The 12,168-nt window shown below is 42.6% G+C and overlaps 3 protein-coding genes across 10 annotated transcripts in view; 2 read left to right on the top strand and 1 right to left on the bottom strand.

Moving 5' to 3' along the window:
- Positions 1-12,168, bottom strand: part of LOC126563129 (coatomer subunit zeta-1) — a 558,371-nt gene that overhangs the window by 356,014 nt on the left and 190,189 nt on the right. The gene's annotated exons all lie outside the window — the stretch shown is intronic.
- LOC126561377 (trafficking protein particle complex subunit 11) overlaps positions 1-12,168 on the top strand; it is a 411,048-nt gene that overhangs the window by 260,868 nt on the left and 138,012 nt on the right. The window lies entirely within an intron of this gene.
- Positions 1-12,168, top strand: part of LOC126561459 (collagen alpha-1(XVIII) chain) — a 191,481-nt gene that overhangs the window by 50,597 nt on the left and 128,716 nt on the right. The window lies entirely within an intron of this gene.

The raw sequence follows: 12,168 nt of genomic DNA, 5'->3' as shown, positions 1-12,168 counted from the left end.
ATCAACGATAATTCCGTGAAAAGAAAATGAAACTGCGTTACAGTATGCAACAAAAACTTGTGTTCAAATATCTCCCTTGATTTATCTGACTTCCTGCACATGTATGTAAACCTTTTCGCGATAATATTGTATCTATGAAGTCGATTATACGAAGAGCATTTTTGGAGTTTATTATTTGCTAATTATTATTAAGCTTTCACTTTCGAAATGACCCAAGTCATGAGGAAAAGTGTTTGACTGTCGAAGGACAAAATTGAAATATTTTAAGTTTGTTCAACGTATTGCCTACATTTAGGCGAACCGAAAAATTTCTCTTTGGTTGAAAACCGCTTGTAATAAAAACCGTAATGAAACGGCCTAATTATTGATTTGGTTTCACTGTTCACATGTGAACAAAAGATTATAAAATGTATTACAATATGCACCCAGCAATACATTTGATTAAGTTTCATCAAATTAAGTTTTGTTCAACTTTTTGTTTCTTCAAAACATTCATACACAACCGATCACTAAGCTTGAAATGGTAACATTCAATTTGAAATAGATTAAATTCAATATAAGGATGAAAAAGCATTTGCAGCGCATTATCACCACAGCTCTGTACTGTAAAATGTGCCACAAGCATCACGAAAGTATCTCGATTAACCTTACATAGTAGACGATACTTCCCATTGCAGATCGGGCAAAGTTGTTTGTAGGGATGTTCTGCAAATGTTTTTCACCCTGCTCCGGTCTTACCTCTCACTTCAGAGTTGTTCCACAATGATTTCACACCCAAAAACCAAATGAAAAAAACACAAACACACACACACACACACACACACACACACACACTCCATCAGGAAACAGCATCAGTGTCAAGTTTTCGTCGCATCGCAACCCGGCAATGTGTATTAAAATTTCATCCCTACCAGCATTACCCAGCCGGACAGATCGCAACGATAAGCGCTATCCGAAATGGAATGGCAGAAGGTAATATGGTGTTGTCACCTGTAAAACTTCACCATTACAAGCATGGCCTTAGTGCAGATGGTATAGCTGCCTTTGCTGGCGAGGGCAGGAGACATTTACTGGATGTGGCCTAGTTTTTAGTTGCTACATTCAAACACACTTCGCTCTGAGGGTAGGGTAATTGGAGGCAGGATGGCCCACTAACAATTCTGCACATACACACAGACACAAATCAGTTGCAAAAGGTGTGTATTTCAACGACTTTCTTCAGGAAGTATGCAACGGTATAAGGGTACATTCGGTTGGAATAAAGCCGAACCCCGGTAGCCCGTTTTGGCGCTAAGGTGCTAAAAATGGGGGATTTATATTCATTATCTTTTAGCAGTGTCCCATGAGCCCTTGTAGAACGATGGTGAGTCAAAATCGCACTTCAACCATTGCACTTCAGCACTTGGTAGACAAATTTTGATCGGTTCCGGTTTCGTTTCCTGATTCAAATTCATTCCAATCTGTCTGATTTTTTCCTTCGACGCGAAACTGACGTTCTTTTACGTTTTATTTCTTCTTTTATTTCCACTTCTGCACTTTGTGTTGGACCAAGAAGACCTCGCAATCCTAAAAAAAGATTTCAATTTTAAAAATCGATCGTTACACGCATGGAGCTCCAGGTCTGTGTCGTTGTCAAAATAAATGTTCGCCCCATTAACCACCTCTATCAACCCGTAACCTTTCACCCCACTGAGATAACCCTTTTCTTGGCAAAAAGTATTTGGCATCTCGCAGTACATCCATTAATGGTCGTTTGGCATCAAATTTTCACATTTTCTCAATTAAACGACCCAGAGCTTGAAATTCTTTACGTTATTTTTATGTTTATGCCACCCCATCCACCACGACAAGAGTATAAAACCTTCTGGGGTGATGGCTGTTCGTAGTTTTTTTTATTTTTTTTATTTGCATTTTGCAAACATTGTTGAGAATTGTTGCGCGTGTATTTATTTCGCCCCACTTCATCGAAGAGTCAATGGTGTGCGTTTGTGTGTTAAAATACCAGAAATAAAATGTTCAATATTCATTGGCTGCACTACACTTGTTCAATATTCATTATGCTGCTTGGGGTAATGATGGTGGTAGTACCAAGCGATGATGGGCTTGTATATCGAATTAGCGAATGAACGAATTAATGCGCCTGTGCTGGACGAGGAATTTATTTTTCAATGCTTGTACGAACAATACTTTAAAGGAATTGCTTGTGATATCGTTTATCAATCGTGCATATGTTTAAATGTATTTCCTGCCTGTGTCTGCTTGGTGCGGTGAAACTCTCTAAAATACGGGGATATATTTACAATAAATCTTCTTTTACGTTGCATTCAGCTTTATCCTACATTTTGATCTGTGGTTGAAAATTAATATAAATTCCTAGAAATGAGACAAGCAGTGTACCGACGGTACAGATTATATATTATCATTTTCATTTAACATTTTTTCAATAAATATGAATACATACAACGGCAATTTCCAATTTCCATCATAATGAAAATCACCCCAAAAACTTTCACGACGACCTAACGCACCCAATCACATTTATGCTCACACCGGATACAACAGGCTCATTACTATGCGCGCTTTTCCGGGGTTAGATATCGTATCCGCTTTGCAACCGATCATCCTTTCACAGAAACCCACCAAGGAAGTGATTAGAGCGATCCGCCCATACACTCGGCACAGGTGACAAATGCCAGTGACACACCGATATTCCGCCTGAGTGCGTTCCCTGTCATGGGACTTCCACTCAACAGTACAAACAAGCGTGCGTGGCTGCGCTCCTCAAGTGCTCAGCAGATCCCGCTTCGTTGATGCCAGATGCCGGAATCGTTACTATTGGTACTTGCCTGGTAAATGCCTTTTTTTTCTTTCTCTCACACATCTCTTCCATTCACGATCCGGTACGATTCCAATATCCCAATCGCGAACACCAGATGGTGATGAAGATTCTGGCTAACAGACCCGGATGAGTAGGGTGTGTGGTGCCGTCAGGATCCAGCACTTGTAGCCCAACGGGAGTTAGCGACTGTACATTGCCTGTAGAATCAAGTGGAAACCCCGGTAACTCTATATAATCGCATACGTTTGATTGAACCGCATTTCCATGTAATGTGACCTATTTGAGGAAACATTCTGATGGGCTGGCTGGATGTTGTGTAAAGGCGATCGAGGTTTATTTGAATCGCAACCACTTCCACAGTAGTCGAGGAAATTGTGGTTGTTTTTTCGCTTTATTTCCTCGCACTACCCGATTTTCGAGCGGAAAGGTTATATTAATCCAATTCATCCGGAGCTCGGAATCTAAAAACGAGCACACGTGTATTGAGACAAATTACCTCATCCGAGCTATCCCAAATACCAGACTCTCAACATCCTCATCATCGTTGAGAATTATTTCTAATGCGTATGGGATGGACAAGATATTCCTACCGCCGTTAGTCCGGGTTTTTTTTGTGTGTGTGTTTAGCTCATCTTGTACGGATTTTCATTAGCCGAAGATGGCCTCACCATCTTACCACACTAACCATTTGAAGCATGTTATGGAGAGGCAACGAAATGTTCTATTTTGGGGGGCCATTTTTACGACCTACTCTTGTACTTTGCCTTACCCAAACCACGGACAGATAATGGAATCCAAGCCCCTTATGGTGGAACATCTGTTGAATGCTGGTTCTAGGTTCTGCCATTTTACGGAATGGAAGCTGTATGATGCAAAAAGCCCCTGCTATTTCAGCAAAACAATTCAGATGCCACCTTGTATAAAGATAGTTTCCACTCTTGTGACCTCCAAAAAGTAGGTTTATGTCAGCACGGAAAAGGGCTGAATTGCATAAAAATGTCGAAAATTCTTTTATTGTCCTCATTGAGTACCAGAATACACTCCTGCACTAGTTTGTTCTAGTGCTGCAGTGGATGTAATTAACAAACTGAGCTGAAAACCATTCCATGGTACATAAATAGCAACCGACAAAACTACTTTCAAGTCTTCCTGTTCAGAAAAGATATTTTCCTCAATTAAGACTTTGCTCTCGGGCTGCCTGTTAATGAAACTTAAGTATGAGAATTATGAAGAGTTAGATTTCCAGTACTAATTTGTAGTAGTACATAAGTACATTTTACTGCCATGGTTGCGTATTGTATTGGTTGCTGTAGTAATAAAACCACAACTTTTCTCTACCACTAGCTTCTCGAGACTGTGCTTGACTCCTTCACTTGATGGGGACCGAAGAGCATAAGGAATGCTTTTGAAGACTTTTGCAATCAGTTGCAGTTGCTAACCGGTTGCAATGTAAAGCCAATTATGCTTCTGTAACAATGCATTTCAGCAATTTCACCTATTGTACTTGCAACAACATGAAAGCAAGATGCCACACTGGCTTTGCATGGCAACTACTTTACCCACAAAGCTTTGTACTGCAACCTACTACCTACCGACAATCATCTTTATGCCTCGATCAGTCTCTTATGTCATACGATGTATTCTGCAATGATTTCTTCAGCTCTCATCGGTAATGGTTCACGGAATCTGTATGACGACGTAGGAAAACCAAAATGCTGCTTTACTACGTAACTGATAAGAATTGTGACACTGATTGTGTAGGTGTAGAGTTCGGTTCGGATAAAAATTACCCATGCATGACCCCACGTGCACACTCCACCGGAGCAACATTTTTCTCATGCTACTCACACAGGTTAAACTACCGTGAGCGTGTGTTCAGACCGGTTTGATTGCATACACTTCCTTCGACTCGAGACATCCAATTTGGCATTTTTCTACTCCCAAACAACCAGGACGGCAAAGCGGCTTGCCTTCACGCTAGATAAACGGTTGTGAGAAACACATCTGCACAGTCTTTTGGCAATGCCACCCCAACCCGACCCGAGAGCGACCAAATCACATAAGAGACTTTCGACCGGCGAGGAAAGTTTCCATTTTGCATAATTCATTTTTCACCTCATTATGCACTGTATTCTTGCACCGGGTATGAGGGATGCGGAGTAGCGGTGGACACAGTTTGTCCTGTCTTGTTTTTGCACTTGGCTAAGGAAAACTTTGTGTATTGTTGTGCAACTGCAACACGGCTGGAAGATGCTTTTTCAGGTGGATTCAGGTCGAACCTTTCATACAAGGCACGTGTAGGATGGAGCTTATAGATGAGTTAATTTGCCACCTCAACGGCTTCTGTTCAACGTTGAAGAAGGAAGGATGAACTGCAACAACTGGTTAGTATTGATAATTGTTACGACATGTGCAATGGAAAGTTTGGGTGTCTGTTGAAGCTAACAATATTAATGGGTGGTGAATGACAATCGACTCAATTTCATGAGTTGCAATGGATTTCTTGCTGAAATCTGTTAAAGAAAATTACAATTTTTTCTTGGAAAAATCTGCAGGCCCTTTGTCATAAATGCAATTGCTTGAAAAAAAAACTCGTATCACTTTTCAACAAATATGTAAAAAACACTCTCAATTTTTTCATATTTCACATTCAAGTAGTGATTTATAATTCTTTTCGTATAAATTTTAAACACTTCTTTTCATGTTGCATTACATTTCTTACATAAATTATTTTTTCGACCTGATTTTTTTCGAGATGCAGATTCAAATCAGCGACTTTCAAAAAATCAAAGGATGAAAAAAATAAAATTTATAAATTTTGAAAAAGTGCTGGAAATAAAATTTACATCTATGAACTTCCACAGCCAACTCAAAATCAAAGGGCCAAACAGTAAAAAAAATCTTTAAAGTCTTTAAATAAGATAAATGAAACCATTTTTTCATGAAAGTATTACGTGAAATAAAATAAGAACAAATCAGGAAACATGATGGTGAATATTAACTTTATACGAGAAGAATGGTTTCGAGCAGAGTCGTGTTAGCACGATAACTGCCCTTAGATCGATAGAAAACCAATTTTAACAAACCAAAATATTTGTGTGATTTAATAAAACCAAATTAAGAAAATTCAAAAAGGGACAACACATTACGGAATGAATACTTTTAAAGGGGAAAGATGAAACGAATACTAAAGTAAAATATTGATTCAACTTGTGTACCTTAAGTAACATAAAACTCATTTAAAAAGAATATCAGAAACACTGCTTGGAAACTTCTTTCAAATTAAATTCAATGTTAAAATTTTATTAATCTTATTTAAAACATATCACGTCCACAAGCTCTTTCAAACCGGCAGCTGCCATTTACCACGACTAAAAGCAAAGGATTAAAACGAAACTATTCACAAAATTTGCTTAGAAAATTCCACCCCATCCGCAAAAACATTCCTCAACTATCAAAGGATAGTTTTGATTCAAGTTTAAGCTACAAATACACCTCCTTGTGCTTATTCGAATACCACTTTCCGAAACGTCGCTCGACATTCTCGTTATCAGCATCATTATCATCATCATCGTACTCATCGTTGCGCCGTCGAAGCCGATGCAGCTAACTTGCACATTTCGGTGTGCATTTTATTTTGCCGAACAGAAAAAGTTTGGCGAAATAATAAGGCAAAACAGAGACATTTTCGGTGCTGCAAGAGCGAGCGTACTATTTTCATTCTCACCTAACGAAAACATCACTTTGTCGCCCGGTTTTCCGCGAAGGTGGCATACTAACAGCTCGCAGCAAGGTGGTCACCACCACCGCTACGGTGCTTGTGATATATGAGCCATTTTATCGGGACGAATTTTCCTCTTCATTAGTCTCCGTGTTTTGGTCGTCCTTTTCACGGGCCCCGAAGTGTTTTCCCGGTAGCCGGTTTTCTTTTACGAGCGTCTCTTTGGCTCCGTTGGAAATTGGTTTCGATAGCTGGCTCGATCCACGAGGGGATGCATGGACATTTTTGTCCTTCTCGCTAAACAGAACACAGGACGGTTGGGTGCGGATGATCGTTGAGCTGAAAGAAGACGAGCTGCCTAAGAACGGAGCAAAATAAAATGATTTATGATTTATGACGGGTCGACCGACCGGTCCCGCATGCCTTTGAGGTCCCGCAAGCAGCACTTCTGCCGAGAAGGTTCGTTGTGGTGGTGGTGATGTTGACCGCCACCAACCACAAAGCTCTCTCTCTCTCTCTCGGAATCAGTCTGGCAGGGATAAATCATCGTTCGTTATGCGCGTATTCTTGAAACTCTCCTTCCAGTACCTGTGTTCCGTGGTATTTATTTTGTGTCAACTTTTCACTGCTTTCTAGCTGCTTTTGCATTCATGACACGGAGTCACCACCAGTGGGAACTATGGGGAAGGACACGAGCGAGTGACTCGTCCTCGTGCTTCGTGGGAAGGAATTTGGATTATTCATTAGACTAAAGGCAAACTAAGTGAGTGCAATTTAGTAGCCAATTTGTTGCCGGTTCCTTTCGTGGTTGACAATACTAAGGGGTGCTGATGATTAACTTGGGCTGCTATTACTGTGCGTACTGTCAAGTGTCAGGGATACCCTGTAGCTGATCGATGAACAATGGGTAGATTGATGGATTTTCTGAAAGCAAACGAAACTCGCCTGACGTCTACTGCTGATTGCTGCTTTCTGCAGTTTATGGATACAAAATGAGTGGCACTTAAATCGGGGAAGCCTTTTTAATTAAATTCTCTTTTCAATAAAGCGAACCCCGGGACAATGTGTTAATTCGCACAGCTCAGATTGTTATGCCGAATCATTGTGCTGTTGATTGAGGAGAAATTAAATATATAAACATATTAAATTTTATATCATTCTCGCAAGCAGTGCGTGCTGCCGCTCTTCTAAATGGAAATGTAAATCCATTTTTAACGTTCACTTTTCACGGCCATCAACAACAATAAAAAAGCGGTTCATTATCGAGCATCGCACCCAAAATGGCTCGAAATTGCACGTTTCGCACTCTCCCGTTCCGGTGGGCCGTAAAATCATCCTCGATTTGCCATTTGCCGGGTGAGGTAGCATGGAAAACATTTAAAAGAGTGGCACCCAGCACGACCTTCTTTCGTAGAACGTGCACGATTGTCGCCCAATTGTCAACGATACGGCTTATCATCTACGCGCACGGCAAACCGGGAAAACCCGACATCGCCTGCAACTACTACAACTACTGCTACTACTGCTGAGGCTCATTGCCACAAATCAATGAATGGCAAATGCGTATTCAAAATAGCAACAGATAACAGATCCTATTCAAGGGTCCCCTCCCATCAACACCACGCAACAAGAATCGAAAACGGACCAAAAAGATGAAAAGAAATGGCTTCAAACCCGGATTGAATCGATCGTTCGTCCAAACATTGGAGCGAATGCGTTTCAGGCCGACGCCATGTGCTGCTACTGCCACCATCAAGCCAGAAGCTCATCATCGAAATGCCATTAACCTAACAGTTTACCTTTTTTTTCGTTCTTCCTCTGCACACTTTCCCATTAGGGAAATTCTCTGCTTACCCCATTTCTCCTGAATTCTTCGTCAAGCAATCTCGTGCCAAAAAAGGGGTCTTGACCGTTCTTTAAACGGTTCAGAGTTTTTCGGCAACAAATTTCCATTTTTCTACCAATTTTTTCCTCTCCGTTCGCACTTTAAACGATGACGTCACACGTTGCTAGCCGGCTAAATTTAGGGCTCGCGTGAGGTCGTCCCCTACATTCGATACGAGCGGGCCCGTCAAAACAAGCGTCATCGATTCACTCACGAACACTGTGAATGAGCGCGCGAATAGTACCCTACATGTATTGCGTATTGCATAACTTTCAGGGGAAAGGTTTTCTTAGTGCGAGCATGCGCAACAAGCGACCGTCGTAGCCGAGATTTCCAAGGACATAAACACGATTTCTCAACGTGCTCTCACGTTTTCTCCTTTCGCTCAAAAGCGCCACACTGTGCACGAACGGAAAACTCGTACAATCAGCAGAAAATAGCAAGGTTTTTCGCACGACTGTTTTTTTCCCCTCAATGTTATGCAGTGTGTCCCGAACATTCATGGCGGGGCATTTTAGTTCTCCCCGCCATTTACAAACCTGTCACTGATAAGACTGGTTTCGTGCAGTGAACCTGATTTCCTTCGTGTCCGTGTTGCCGTCGGAGATATTCGGGTGTTCAGCAATTGCTGGAGTGTCGGCCAAACCCAACCGTGTCCGATACCGGAACGCCAGAGAACCAGAGAACGAGTTCAGTTTTCTGGTGGCCCGCGATGAAGTTGCACACACTTCAGCCGTGTTGCGTTCCGTCGTCGTCGTCGTCTTTACCGCCGTCGTCGTCGTCGTCGTTACCGTTGCCGCGCGATCGATTTCGGGTCCGTTGTGCCGTTCGCGATTTACCGTGCGCCTTGCACCGTATGCAATCGGCCAGTCAACCGTGGGTGGATAAAAAAACGGTTCGGTGCGTTGTTGTCGAGTGCCCGGTGGGCTAAAGTATTCGGGAAAACACACAATTAGTGAAGCATACGTACAGCAAAAAAAAAAGTATTATATCGGAAATCAGAAACATATCCTCTGTCTGGGATCGTTATTTTTGGTCTGAAACCGTATCGACATATCTTACAAAATATCCACATTCGGTGTGTGTTGCTGTGTGCGGGTTTTGTAAAGTGGCCATATCGCTCTCGCCGACGAAACATATCTCTCGGTTCCACTTGACATCACATACCACGCGGCTTCATTAGCTTGGTCGGGTTTTTTTTCGAAAATTATTGATGTATTTTCGGGTTCCGGCGCGTGTGTTATGTTTTCCGGGCTGGCAGACTGGATATCCGACACCGGAGTAGCGACGCACCCGCTGCTACGTCAACAGACGCGTACTGTTGCTGGATGTGAGCAGTTGAATCCGAGTGTACGTGTTAACGCCGTGTGTGTGCGCGTGTCTGGTGCGTTTAATCCTTCCGCAGGAGGCTCATCACATACAACCGAATTATCGCGCGTGGGCATGGTGAATTCTCACAAATACTGCTGAAATACTAGTGAAGAGGAGAAACGGAAAAACATAACGTTAAAGCAAAGCTTTTTACCTTCGTCGGGAGTTCGTGAGTGGATTATATAATTACCATAATTGAATATAACACTACGACCGGTGCTTGTACCGTCTGAACGAGCCACCGAAAAGGAAGTTGCGGATGTGTTCCCGATCTTGCAAGTTTTCCCACGTGCCCGGTTCCAACACAAGCCACACTCACACACGCGTACACAGCCAGGCGAGACGCCAATTGTCACACGCCTGTGAAGCACGTGAACGTTTCCAAACTTGCGCTGTTTGGAAGGTACTGTAGCCGAGTCCTTCCAAAAAGTAGGCAGAGCATGTTCAGTACCTTAAACCTCTCCCGAACCTCACCCCCTTCGTTATCTTGTGGCGAAGCATGAAGGGAGGTTGGGATGCAAAAAAAAAAACGCTAGTCCTTTCACGAACGGCAGCGTACTGGTAGAGAACCAACCGACCGAGGAACAAAACATTACCAAAGAGTTCCACCCATGTTCTGGGTGAGACCCGGTGGCAGTGTGCCCATAATACCGTAGGGTAAAAGTGCGAAACGATGCTTCAGTGATTTATGATGTTCGCCCGGGTATTTTTTTGCGGCCAACCGGTGGCAGCTCCAGACGTGAAATGTGAACGTTTTGCGAAGCGAAGCAGCCAACAGCGAAAACAGGCGACCTGGAAGTAGTGCGTAACGGTGGCTGGTTTAAAGATCGGTTGTTGATTTTATGAAGCTTTCGTGACATTCGGCGCTGGTACTGCCGATTGTGATAAGCAGCTGTAAGGGCAGGCCAGGCGCACATGCTTGTAGTTCTATGTGTGTGGATACATCTTGGAGAAAGGGTTGTGCTGTGGATTTAATGTTGACCCCGTTACATGTCGACTGCCACTAACCGCAAAGCTCTGTTTGTGATTTTCCCGGGTTTCGTTATACAAAGTGTCGCGAGCGCGCGTGTTTGTGTATTTTCTTTCTCAAATTTTGGTTTTCCGTTTTCCGTGATTTTTCCGTAAGATAGGGCCGAACCCCGAAACTGCGCCAAAGTCAATACGTTCTGTGATAAGGAAATAGAGCAGGAAGTCTCTAGTTTGTTTGGAGCGGAAGAGTGCTCACCAATAAGCATATCCAACGAAACGCCGGTTCGTTTTTGTTTAGAACTGTTGCTTCGATTGTTACGTGCTCCGGGATTTCCCCCGTTTTCTTGGTTGAGAATCAGCTAAAGCGAAATAGGCAAACGACAGTGTTGTTGAAGAAAGAATTTGTTGCTACTGTTGTTGTTGTGTGTGTCTTACGTTGCGTTACGAACCTCGTTCGGTCACCAGAAGTGGAAAGTTATCTTAAAAAGAATTTCTACATCCATTTCCCCTTGCCGCAGAATGTGGAAAGCGTGCCCGAGAAATACCGACCGCAAAGTAAGATAAACCAAATAATTAAGTTATCAGAAACAAGCTATGACCAAGGTTTATCTAGTACGGCCACATTAAGCAGAGCAGGGCTGGACGAAGCTGGTCACACAAATCCTTCGCCTTTTTGGTACACAATTTTGTTGCGTGCAGGAGAAATAATTTATACCACCCTTTTTCTGGCCCGAAAAGCCTCTACCCAAGCAATTCTCCGGACACTAGCAATACCAAAAACAAACAACTGAAAGCCGCAAGAAACAAAACAACAACTAAAAAAAAGAAAGAATCGACTTAAACTTTATTGCCACCCAGCATGGAAAGCTCATCGGGCCCGTAACGGTGGGCGATAGTTTCTAGCGCGCGGGAAACTGCGGCCCTAATTTCTCCACCGAGCCTGACCGAATTCGGGTGTCGTCGGTGTAGTTTATGTTTCGAAGGTGTGAACAAACAAACAAATAAATAAACCTTGTCGTTTGTTTGTTTGTTATTGCGGTTGGTTTCGAGAGCGAAAAAGAAAAGCAAACCCGTCAAAGGAAATTATTTCTACACACGAAACAAGGAGCAGCATATCAGTGCATCGTACAAAGTACCTTAAGTTGAAGTTCGCTGTTGCGATGCGTGTCTATCCGTGGAAGTGAATTAAGCGTAAAAATAGAAGAAAATGTGTGCTGAAGGTGTTTTCGGTGCGTTTATGAGTGGATTGGTGATAGTTTAAATCGTTGCAATTACCGAATCGCTTAAGGGTGATCGTGAGTGTTTCAAGTGTGTTATTGTTCGACCGTCATATCAAGAGAGCGGGGTATTAGAGAGCTAGTAATGCCCCCTTGCGAAGTAAAG

This window comes from Anopheles maculipalpis, chromosome 3RL, assembly GCF_943734695.1.
Source record: "Anopheles maculipalpis chromosome 3RL, idAnoMacuDA_375_x, whole genome shotgun sequence".
In the NCBI taxonomy this organism is placed as follows: domain Eukaryota; kingdom Metazoa; phylum Arthropoda; class Insecta; order Diptera; family Culicidae; genus Anopheles; species Anopheles maculipalpis.
The sequence above is the reverse complement of the archived record's forward strand: the minus strand, read 5'-3'. Positions and strand labels throughout refer to the sequence as shown.